This window comes from Cyprinus carpio, chromosome A5 (assembly GCF_018340385.1).
Source record: "Cyprinus carpio isolate SPL01 chromosome A5, ASM1834038v1, whole genome shotgun sequence".
Taxonomy (NCBI): Eukaryota; Metazoa; Chordata; class Actinopteri; order Cypriniformes; family Cyprinidae; genus Cyprinus; species Cyprinus carpio.
Genome location: NC_056576.1, coordinates 15,881,059 through 15,894,356, shown reverse-complemented (window position 1 = coordinate 15,894,356; position 13,298 = coordinate 15,881,059). Strand labels below are relative to the sequence as shown.

The window sequence follows — 13,298 nt, the reverse complement described above, 5'->3', positions numbered from 1 at the left end:
CAACATTTTTGGCCTTATTTATTTGATTAGATTTGGGGTTTGTTTTAAAGTTAGTTTTGTTATTTGACATTTCAATTTCACAAAGAAATGTGCAGCATTTTGTCCAAGCAATAAAATCTAATTTTGTTTTTTTAAAGATCATGAGAAAATAATATTGTAAATCATATCGCATCAGTGAATCGTTACCTCCCTAAATAAAACTATTTAAAAGTAAACTCCTTAAGGGAGCCATATTTGCTCAAAAGCTGTTGGTGTTTCTGGAAACCTGTTTGCTTTGACTTCATATATCTGGTGTTAAAGTGCCCCTATTATGCCATTTTTAAGGTTCCTAATATTGGTTTGGAAGTCTCCTACAATAGGATTACATGCGTGCAAGGTCAAAATGCTTTTGTTTTCTCAAAATATGTATTCAATATCACCTCATTTTCCAATGATTTTCAAACAATTCGTTAGTCTCTCTAAAACCCTCCTTTCTCTGAGCCTACTCTTATCTGATTGGTCAGATGGCCCAGTCTGTTGTGATTGGTCTACTGCATACAGCACGTGTCAAAAAAAATGTTACGACCATTGCTACAGTTCCGTATTTTGAACGCTCGATAGAAAATATAAACCTCTATTATTTATCATACTTACAGGTTGTGATTCAGTGGAGCAGCTGGTCCAAATAAACAGGATACTGATCCATCTTTCAAGAGCAAGCGTTTGGTGAATCCCGCATTAAACGTCCCGAAATTAGAGAAGTAGTCGTCAATAAAATGACGTGTTTGGGGGTGGGGTCAAGTTGTTTGCAGTTGGCCAATGTAGAACATAGGCAGGAATTATGCAAATGTGTTACTCCGTGACGTGTAGCCATCACAGAAGTGGGACTCGAATCACTAACGACTCGTTTAGGCTGTACAGAGTTGATTCTTTATTTTGGGAGACAATAACTTTATTTATTGTGCACTTTCGGCCTTACAACTTTACAGATCGTTTACATTCACATACTGTGCAGCTACATTACACACTGCATAAAAGGCACTATTGGAAATGGCATAATAGGGGCACTTTAATGTATTTATTCTTTTAATGTCTTGTAGCTTGGAATATTAAGTGTGCATATTAATTGTATCTCTGTGTTAGAGAATTGATAAAAAAAAAAATATAAAAATATATATATATATATATATATATATATATATATATATATATATATATATATATATATATATATATATATTTCAGTTGTAGAAAATGTTATGGCACCAAGATAGGCTATTATGAAGGGGGGCCCTTGGGTTTGCTATAACAGGGCTTTGTGTGTTCGTAATCTGGGCCAACACCACTTCAGATGCAGCTTCTATGTTTCCTACAGTGGAAAAATGGAGTTTGTTGATACTGATTTCATTTAGGGTAAACACACCTATTAAGTTCACATACTCATTAAGCACACTACCATTTTTTGAGCTCAAAATCATGTATTATCCTACTTAATGTCTTAACCAATTGATGTGTTTGTTACTACATACCTCCTTGCAATTTCAAGTCAATCAGACCATTGCACACTAAAATGGCAGCCATTTTAAAAGCTGTCTGAAAACTTTCACCAGAAGAGGAGCCCCTTAAATGTGCACTGTTTAGATGTTTAAGCCTTTATTTTGGGTAATTTTCACTACTTACTACTTTTGCATATTATTACCTGGAACTTGGATGTGGTAAATAATTACAGTTAGATCCAAAAGATGGTTTCAGCAGCATATTTTAGAACACAGTTAGCTGACCAGCTGTATAAGATTGTGTACTGCACTATTATATTACTTCACAGGCATTACTGGCTGGAATTTCTAAATCCATAATATTATAAATGTACAGTTTATTGCTGGTCTGTGGTTTTACCCTGCTGTAATTTTTAAAGACTTCATAGTATTGTACGGTGAGCTAAAAGGGTGCACTCCTATGAAACTCACAGTTTCAGTGTGGCATCAATAAGAAAAAAGTATAATTTCATAGATATTGTCAATAACAGTTATTCATATTAAATTATTATAAACTTAATACATGACCTAGATTATTTATTTAGCAAAATCTTGTCCTTTAAATTTCATCTAATATTTATTAATTAAAAATTGTTGCTGCTCCAATTAAGCTCAGTGTGCTCCCTTTAAGCTCTTCCACATTGAACTTCTATGTAAATACATCATAAACAGACTTTAAATATTAACTGATGGTTGTCACTTCAAGTTAATCTTTATAAAATTATTAATAACTTATTTTCACAGTTTTAAGATGACAAAACTTAGATGTAACTATAGTTTATGCACAAAGATGAAAGACGCATGTCGTCCATACAAAGAAGGAGCCTTCAGAAACCTGTCGTATCTGTCCAGGGAAAAAAAAAGTGACTAAAGGCTGGAATACCTTTTTAAAATACCAGGCATCATTAGCTTACCGACTTTGTAAATAGTCACAAAGGTAAACTGGGCTGTGTGGTCATTTTATCACCCTCATGTTACTGCAAACCTGCATGATTTAATTTCTTCAGTGGAACACAAACTAAAATGTTAAGCAGAATGTCTGAGCTGCTTTTCTCCAAACCACAAGGAACAAACCCATACAGGTTTGAAACTTTAAATTTCAACAACTTACAGATATTTATAGATAATTATTTTTATATATATAATGCTCCAATATGACATATATTAATATACTTTCGCTGACTGGCCATGTTTTTCAAACTAAAACTATAAAACAAGAAAATACAAAAAGAACAAAGCAGCAGGAAGAGATATGAAGAAAACTGACAGGTAAGGAAAGAGTGATAAGGTGTTAATTCTGCAAAGTCTCACATGGATGTGCGGGTTTCTCTGATGGATGAAGAAAGTGTGTTGTCAGCTGAGCTGCAGGCAGAGAGCAGGAAAGGGTGAGTGGTCCACAATCTCCTCTGCATGCCAAAAACGCCTTAGCCCACAGTCCTCAAAATAACAAATGCTTAATAAGCAACGCTGTCTACTAATGATCCCTAGGTCAGGATTTACAATGAATTATAATAGAATAACAGCTTGCTATTGCTTGCACAGTTTAAATAAGACAATGTCTAAAGTCTCCCACTATCACTGAGTGTTTGTTTAAATATCACTGCACTGGGCTAGACAGTATTGATCTGGAGAATCAATTACTAGCTGCATAGCTGATTTTGGACTGGGGTTTTAATAGCTCAGAGGTAATTCTACAGCACAAACTACATACATAGCAGGGCATCCTTAAAGATCCACAATGCCTTCTGAGTATAACTACAGCACACGGTCAGATATTGCAGTAATCCCACTCCTAATCCTGAACTTTACTATACAGTTGCCTAAAATCTGGGGATGTGCAATACATCTGCAGTGGATATTTAAATGTGGATGGTCATTCACCCATCTCCAAGTTTATATTTTAAGACACTGTTAAACATAGTATTTGGCACCAAAATATTGCAATCTATGTAGCACCACACGCATGCGTGCAACTCTCAATATGAAATAGATGGTAATTCGAGGATAAATTAGACAGTTGAATAAAGCATGTTATTTTTGTTTTAAACTATGCACAAAAAACAATATCGTAGCTTCATAAAAATACAATTTAAAAATAACTGATGTCACAAAACTATCTATGTTCTTGGTACCTTTCTGGGCCTTAAACATGGTAAGACCCTTGCTGTCTATGGAGGGTCAGAAAGCTCTCGGATTTCATCAAAAATATCTTAATTTGTGTTCCGAAGATGAACGAAGGTCTTTTGGAAGGTGTTTGGAACGACATCAGGATGAGTAATTTTCAGAAACTAAGATTTTTTTTTATGAAATCTGAGAGCTTTCTGACCTTCAATAGACAGCAAGGGTCCTACCTATGAAACAACAACACCACACGCATGCGTCGTGTTACTCTCAATAATGGCGGAAGATGGTAACTCGAAGGAGAAGAATTGTTGAATAAAGTCCAAGCATTCGTCCAGGATTACTCTAAAAAAAAAAAAAAAAAAGATGGTAAACTCGCAGGAGAAGAATTGTTGAATATTTTGTTTATTTTTGCTATAATTTATGCACAAAAATGTGACAGAAACCTGCTCGTATTTTCATAAAATTACGGTTCAACCCAGCTGACTTTACATCACCAAGATATTTTGTCTATATTCACGACATTGCTTGAACTGGGCCTTAAAGCATTTTGCTTTGGTATCCTTGCTTTTTCTGTCAGGAGGGTCAGGAAAGAGCTCTCGGATTTCATCATGAAAACACGACATTTAGTGCCTGTCTATGCTCCTCACGAAGTTATGGCACGATGAATGTCTTTAACAATGGCCAGATGGAAATGACCATCAGGCTGAGTAACTCAATGACAGAAACACTCATTTATACCTAAATACAGAGTCTTAACTGTCAGCATGATCTTTCAAAAGCAGATATTTTATGTAATTTGGTGCTCAAGAAACAGTGTCACTGAAAACAATGACTTGTGTTTGAACCTTAATATTTGTGTTCCTAACAAACCAAGGGTTGCTCATTTAGAAAGACTGATTCACTGAGGCGCAAAAAAGTTTAACTAAAAAGTTTAAAAGTTACATTAAATGTAAACAAGATAATTTTTTTTTACAAAAGTGCTATAAACATCCACAGACAGATTTAAGGAGTTATGTGACAACTTTAACCTGCATTTGAGTTTAAAATATTCAAGCTAAACCCAGCATTGACTTTTTCAGGCGACCGTTAGAGAGTGTACCGCCTTATCCATGGCGACGCGTCATGCTTGAACATGTGACACAAAATAGATCTGTATGCATTTTGCCGCTTTGGTTTCGTTTTCTTTTTTATGTTCAAAAGATGTCAAGGAACAGACTCCCCTAAATTATGGTGAACACACGATTCTGAATAGTGCAAGTCTATGCTCCTAGTTTACATTGTTATATCGCACAATGTTAGTGACATTTATACAATGGCCAGCCGCCATGGAGAATTGCGCTGAATCCGAGCTTCTGGGATTTACTCAGCACTGAAAACTCTCATTTCCTACCGAAATACAGAGTCTAAAACTGTCAGCAGGTAAAGGGTAAAGGCAGGATAACTTATAGTTACTACACAATCTGTATATGATATCATAACAAACACAGTGTCACTTTGAAATGGTCATTATTGACCGTTTCCAGAATCAGTTTTTTAACTGTAATGGTATGTGTTTTGCTAACTTATGTGTTTTTAAATACTGAATAAAATAAGCCTCTGCTCATTTAGAAAACACTGATTCATTTGTGATAATAAAGTTACACTAAATATAAACAAGATAATAAAAAATGCACAAGAGTGATCCACAAACATTACACAGACAAGTATGATTTAAGGAGTTAATTACACAGACAAGTATGATTTAAGGAGTTACATTACACAGACAAGTATGATTTAAGGAGTTATTTGAAAACTTTAATAAAACAGGCCATCTGGAGCTCTGATTTTAATCTGGTGTAACTGTAGGGCATAGATTGTCAGTAACAGAAAAGAATAGGTCTTTTTTTTTTCTTTTTCTTTTTTACGATGAACAAATATGATAGTGGTCTTGGAATGATAAGGTAGCATCAAACAACAGTTTTTATTTACTGATGCCACAATAAAGTTGGCAGCCATTATCAACTGTTAGTACTGGCAGGTCATCTGATCTTAATGTCATCGCCCATGTGTTGACCCACTCCAGAAAAAAGGAAAAGAAAAAAAAAGCTTCTTTTAGGTCACTAATATGACTGTAGAGTGAAATCTTGTGTGAGGGTGTATTCTTTTTAACACTTTCTTTGTCTAAAAAAATGTTTTTATTACAAAAAAACATGCTTTTCATCTACCTTCAGAACAGAAGCGGGAGGGGATACAAATCGAAAAAGGTGAAAACCTGAACTGCTGACCAAGAATTTAAACAGTCGCAACTACACATCTTATGGTTTACATGCCAGTTCCTTCCCATTTTTACAGAGTAGATAAATAAACTTACTCCTCAACTGATACTGTGTTCTTTCCATCAGGCTTTTAATTACTGAAGTTATCTTTTGAAATACTGTATTTGAAGACAACTAGCTCAAGGTTTTATTACCTACAATCAGAGAGGATGAGAACAATGTATTTTACACAGAAGGAAAATTCAAAGCTTCATCCATAACTCATGAAGTTCCAAGCTTTAAAGCCTTCTGTACTTATCTTGCATGTACACAAACTGTACATGTAATGATACAATTATTAATCAAAAAAGTAAAAATAAAGATGCCAATGCCAAAAACCAATCCTGTCTAGGGGGAATTAATTAATCCTAAACTCTTTCAATTTAAAGCTTTCATAGTAAACAGAAGAGAAAAACAAACATAATCTGTGGTCAGCACAGTTACCATAAACAACATACCATAATCTACTGCTCTCATCTCCCTTTTGTCTAAGCTGTTCCACTCACAGAAAATGCTGACTTCTTTAAATGTGCTCTTCAGCACTGGAAACACTGAAAAGCACGCTTCTATGCCAAAACAGAGATAGCTAGCCAATAATGGATTTACACCCCACCCTTTCCATTATCCTGTTATGAGCACTATAAAAGCCATGACATCAGTTTAGTGTAGCATTCCATGCAATTATAGGCAGAGCATGTGATTTAAGTGCGTTTGAAAGGGGATGATAAGTAGTTGCCTAAGGGTCACCCCATCTCAGATACAACAAACACACTTGGGTTTCCCATGACACATGAAGCATTAATATGTGTATTATTGAAAGAAAAACGTTTTTTTGTAAAACATATTTTTGGATATAATTCCTACAAAAAAAAATGAAAAATTAAAAATTAAATAAATAATAATAATAATAATAATAATAATAATAATAATAATAATAATAATAATAAAATAGATTAATAATAACAATTTCAGAGTCTTGATGTGAGCTTTTTTAAGATGATAGAAAACCAGACATGACAATAAGAACCATTATTGTTCTGGGATGAAGGTGTTTTATTAAATGCAGCTAGATGTTAACTTTTCAGTAATTTTTGCACAATCAGTCTGAATTAAACTACAAATAATACAAATATTGTAGTTTAATTCATATTCATTATTAAATTTACTGCAATGTTAATGTCACATAACAACTTTGTACTGTTGCTTTTTATTCATTCTTTCCAATGGATGTTGACAGAAAAATGCAAGCAACAAAAATTTGTAAAAAAAAATAAATAAATAAATTATTAGATAATGGATAATGTTTACTCCACAGTCAGATTTAGCCATCTACGGTGGAACCAGTAACAGCATGTTCTCAGCAAAAATGTGCAATCATGAGCACCCTTCTGAAACCTAAAATGACTCATTGGCTTTAGAACTTCATGGGCATGGGCATGAGGATTGTGAGTGCACATCAAGTGCGCCATCCAGAACAAGGCTAGACTCAACCAAACAACACATCCCTCTTCCTTTCCACAAAAAACATCTGCCAAACCTATTAGTCTAAGCTAAAAAACTGCTCTGTCTGTCTTTTTCTCTATATGTCTTCATCTCTCTTTCCTGTCTTGATTTCACTCTTTCTCTGACACGCATACACACATCTTTTCACACATATTGGTCGCTGAAGAAAACCTGATTAGAGAGGACAGACTGAGACACCACCAAGAGTAGAAACAGCCACATTGCTGACAGATAGCAATTCCTCCATTCATAATAGCCTTTGCATCCCTGTAAGAAAAAGATTCAGTTGAAATGAGCAGTTATACCGATATACTGTTTTCCATGCTCAAATAAAGGTATATTCAAAATGAATCAAATGATGATAAATGATTTAGAAGAGCATTATAAATAAGCATAAGCCGATGCAAAGTGTAGTGTTTTTGAGTTTTCTTTAAAATCATATGCAGTTGTACTGACACATTAGAAGCCATGCCATTACTTTACGCCAGCCCAGCGTCCTGTAGGTATTGAGTCAAGAATGGAGAATCCGTAGCTGTAAGTGAGAGAGAGTAATGAATGTCAGTGCATCTCCATCACTCAACATATAAGGTGCCATTTACACTGACAAGTTGAGCTTCTTCTCTCTCTCTCTCAATCTCTAACACACACACACACACACACACACACACACACAAACACACAGATCCAGAACCTCTGTATCATTAGCCTGCGGAGAAACCAGAGGAGCAAGCCTCATAACACGGCTGCTCTGGGACATCACTGGGTCAGAGGAAAGAGCAGGACGGCCACTCATTTTCACTCTCACCTTTAGCTATTATTGATGAGGTGAGAAATGTGTAGAATATAAATGTGGAAAAGCAGAAACCACAGGTTTGGTTTAAGGTAATTATGCCCATTGTGTATTTTTACATGATACCGTGCACTGCAGGATTTAAAAATGCACATTACAGCAAGCAACATTATGGGTTAACCATGCATAAACCAAATAATAAACATGTTTTTATGAGCTTTTCTGAAACTGTTTTATGCTTTAGGGAAAAATCTTTCATTAACTTGCTCCAATATGTTTAATCCCTTAGCAGAAGGGGAAAATCAATATGCCGTCTTTGTCACGAAACGCACACAGACAGGTAGATCCAATTGCAGTATGTTTTATTAGGATAATCCAAATCTCATGGTCAGCCAGGCAAAGGTCACAATCCAGGTAAGCAGTCCAGAAACAAGAAACATAAACAACATCCGAGAACCACAACAAACCAGGGTGACATTCAACAAGGACTCCATGACAATGACAGAACAACCGGGGTATTTATACACAGGGAAATGACAATGCTAACGGGGAATTGGCTGAGTGCAATGAACAGTGAAGAAACAGACAAGACTATGGGAAATGCAGTTCTAAAGTGGGGTGACGATAAGGGGAAGTGAGACCTCTAGTGGCCACCCAGGGAGACACAGAACAGACACCGTGACACTACCCCCCCTCTAAGGAGCAGCTTCCAGATGCTCCTCAGAACAAAATAACCAAAAAAACAAAGAGACCAGGAGGGAGGTGGACTGGTGGAGGCAGAACAGGGGGAGGGATGGCGGGCCAGGCCCGTGTAGGGGAACTGGGACCGGCAGTGATGGCTCCCCTGGTAGCCCAGGTGGCTCGGTCAGATCAGGGGGCCATGGTGGACCCGAAAGTTCAGGGGACCACGAGGGACCAGGCAGTTCAGGTGGCCACGGTGGACCCGAAAGTTCAGGGGACCACGAGGGGCCAGGCAGTTCAGGTGGCCACGGTGGATCAGTCCATTCTCGTTGTGCAGACGGCCAGGGAGGAATTCGCCATTTGAGTGGCCCCGAACGGAACCTGCCAATCGGGGGGAGCCAGTAAGGAGCAGGCTGTGGCGATGGCCAGGTCACGGCATTGGGAACGGCATCGGGAACGGCCTCAGACAAGGGCACCGCCTCGGGAACGGCCTTGGACACGGGTATCGCCTCCGGAACCATCTCGGGCCCCGCATCGGCCTCCGGAACAGCATCGGGCACCGCCTCGGGAATGGCCTCAGGAACGGCATCGGACAAGGACACCGCCTCGGGAACGACCTCGGCATCGGGCACCGCCTCGGGAACGGTCTCAGGAACGGCCTCAGGAATGGCATTGGACAAGGACCCCGCCTCGGGAACGGCCTCGGCATCGGGCACCGCCTCGGGAACGGTCTCAGGAACGGCCTCAGGAACGGCATTGGACAAGGACACCGCCTCGGGAACGGCCTCGGGCACGACCTCGGGAACGGCCTCGGGAACGGCCTCGGGCTCGACATCGGACAAGGACACCGCCTCGGGAACGACCTCGGCATCGGGCACCGCCTCGGGAAACGGTCTCAGGAACGGCCTCAGGAATGGCCTCAGGAACGGCATTGGACAAGGACCCCGCCTCGGGAACGACCTCGGCATCGGGCACCGCCTCGGGAATGGCCTCAGGAACGGCATCGGACAAGGACACCGCCTCGGGAACGGTCTCAGGAACGGCCTCAGGAATGGCCTCAGGAACGGCGTTGGACAAGGACCCCGCCTCGGGAACGACCTCGGCATCGGGCACCGCCTCGGGAACGGTCTCAGGAACGGCATTGGACAAGGACACTGCCTCGGGAACGGCCTCGGGCTCGACCTCGGACAAGGACACCGCCTCGGCAACGGCCTCGGCATCGGGCACCGCCTCGGGAACGGTCTCGGCATTGGGCACCGCCTCGGGAACGGCCTCGGGAACGGCCTTGGACAAGGACACCGCCTCGGGAACGACCTCGGCCTGCGCATCGGGCACCGCCGGGCGGCCTCCGGAACAGCATCGGGCACCGCTTCGGCATCGGGCACAGCCTCGGGCACCGCCTCGACCTGCGGAACAGCATCGGTCACCGCCTCGGCATCGGGCACAGCCTCGGCATCGGAAACAACATCGGGCACCGCCTCGGGCACCGCCTCGGGCACCGCCTCGGCATCGGGCACCGCCTCGGCCACCGCATCGGGCACCGCCTCGGCATCGGGCACCGCCTCGGCATCGGGCACCGCATCGGGAACCGCCTCTGGCACCGCATCGGGCACCGCCTCGGCATCGGGCACCGCATCGGGCACCGCCTCGGCATCGGGCACCGCCTCGGCATCGGGCACCGCCTCGGGCACCGCCTCGGCAACGGGCACCGCCTCGGCATCGGGCACCGCCTCGGGAACGGTCTCGGCATTGGGCACCGCCTCGGGAACGGCCTCAGGAACGGCCTTGGACAAGGACATCGCCTCGGGAACGACCTCGGCCTGCGCATCGGGCACCGCCTCGGCCTCCGGAACAGCATCGGGCACCGCTTCGGCATCGGGCACAGCCTCGGGCACCGCCTCGACCTGCGGAACAGCATCGGTCACCGCCTCGGCATCGGGCACAGCCTCGGCATCGGACCGGAAACAACATCGGGCACCGCCTCGGCATCGGGAACAACATCGGGCACACGCCTCGACCTCCGGAACAGCCTCGGTCTCGGGCATTACATCGGGAACCGTCTCTGGCACCGTCTCTGGCACCGCATCGGGGCACCGCCTCGGCATCGGGCACCGCATCGGGCACCGCCTCGGCATCGGGCACCGCCTCGGGCACCGCCTCGGCATCGGGCACCACCTCGGCATCGGACATTGCATCGGGAACCGCCTCGGCCACCGCATCGGGCACCGCCTCGGCATCGGACATAGCATCGAGGACCGCCTCGGGCACCGCCTCGGCATCGGGCACCGCCTCGGCATCGGGCACCGCCTCGGCATCGGGCACCACCTCGGCATCGGGCACCACCTCTGGCACCGCATCGGGCACCGCCTCGGCATCGGGCACCGCCTCGGCATCGGGCACCGCCTCGGCAACGGGCACCGCCTCGGGCACCGCCTCGGCAACGGGCACCGCCTCGGCATCGGACACCGCCTCGGCATCGGACATTGCATCGGGAACCGCCTCGGCCACCGCATCGGGCACCGCCTCGGCATCGGACATTGCATCGGGAACCGCCTCGGGCACCGCCTCGGCATCGGGCACCGCCTCGGCCACCGCATCGGGCACCGCCTCGGCATCGGGCACCGCCTCGGCATCGGACATTGCATCGGGAACCGCCTCGGGCACCGCCTCGGCATCGGGGACCGCCTCGGGCACCGCCTCGGCATCGGGGACCGCCTCGGCATCGGGCACCGCCTCGGCATCGGGCACCGCCTCGGCATCGGACATTGCATCGGGAACCGCCTCGGGCACCGCCTCGGCATCGGGGACCGCCTCGGGCACCGCCTCGGCATCGGGGACCGCCTCGGCATCGGACATTGCATCGGGAACCACCTCGGGCACCGCCTCGGCATCGGGGACCGCCTCGGCATCGGGCACCGCCTCGGCATCGGACATTGCATCGGGAACCGCCTCGGGCTCGGCATCGGGCACCGCCTCGGGAACGGCCTCGGCATCGGGCACCGCCTCGGGAACCTTGGACACCTCCACCTGGACGACCGCGGCCTGCTCGGGAACGTCCTCCTGGACTGCAGCGGCCTGCTCGGGAACGTCCTCCTGGACGGCAGCGGCCTGCTCGGGAACGTCCTCCTGGACGGCAGCGGCCTGCTCGGGAACGTCCTCCGGGCTTTGAGGAACGGCTGACGCCTGTCTCCTCCTCCTGCGGCCTCTATGATGACGTGCCGGTGGCTCCTTGACGGAAGACTCAGGCGTTGAGTCAACCATCTTGTCTGCCAACACAGGTGTAGATTCGACCCTCCTGTGCAGTGGTGCTGGGCTGGTGGTCATCTCCTGCTGCGCTGGGCTGGCGGCGGGCGGCCATCTTGTGCTGTGGCGCTGGGCTGGCGGCCCTCTTCTCTGGAGACTCAGGTGTGGTCGGTAGTATCCCATTGAGCACGATGGCACAGGTAATGGGTAAACCCCCAAAAGTCTAGGATCTCCAGCCCCTTCATCTCCCATTGAGGTAAAGGGTCATCCAGACAGTTGTTAAAAAAGTCCTTCAGTGCTGCATCATTATAACCCCATCCCGACCGCCATGGTCCAAAACAATTGCGCCAGGCCACCCACCTCACTCCCCCTTTGACGAAGGGTGGTTAAGTTCCGGAATCTCCCCCTCCGTTCCTCCATGGTGGCTGGGTAACCGATTCGAAATCCCACACCGCTGGATCTAGGCATGACGGAGTCCTTCTGTCACGAAACGCACACAGACAGGTAGATCCAATTGCAGTATGTTTTATTAGGATAATCCAAATCTCATGGTCAGCCAGGCAAAGGTCACAATCCAGGTAAGCAGTCCAGAAACAAGAAACATAAACAACATCCGAGAACCACAACAAACCAGGGTGACATTCAACAAGGACTCCGTGACAATGACAGAACAACCGGGGTATTTATACACAGGGAAATGACAATGCTAACGGGGAATTGGCTGAGTGCAATGAGCAGTGATGAAACAGACAAGACTATGGGAAATGCAGTTCTAAAGTGGGGTGACGATAATGGGAAGTGAGACCTCTAGTGGCCACCCAGGGAGACACAGAACAGACACCGTGACAGTCTTCTTCTGATCTATAATAACTCTAAAATTTACTTACGCAATGTAAGACTGGTTCAGAGATCAGAGATTTCATTATGCATTTTATATTCAGCAGATCATAACTGTCATTCAGTTAGTCTTTCTTATGATCTTTGATACCCTGACAGTCTGTATTGTAATGTGTGATGTTAACCCTTTAATTTAAAAATGAGGTATTTTTGCCTCACTGAAGTTGATGTTTTTTCTGAGTGCCATACACAAAAATAATGACTCATAACTCCAAGACCGTAGCAAGGAGAGTCAAAAGGTTGGTATCGTTT

At 44.8% G+C, this 13,298-nt stretch overlaps 1 protein-coding gene across 3 annotated transcripts in view; it reads right to left on the bottom strand.

Moving 5' to 3' along the window:
• The window catches only part of LOC109090112 (netrin receptor UNC5D-like), a 177,382-nt gene that overhangs the window by 98,035 nt on the left and 66,049 nt on the right, over nucleotides 1-13,298 (bottom strand). The window lies entirely within an intron of this gene.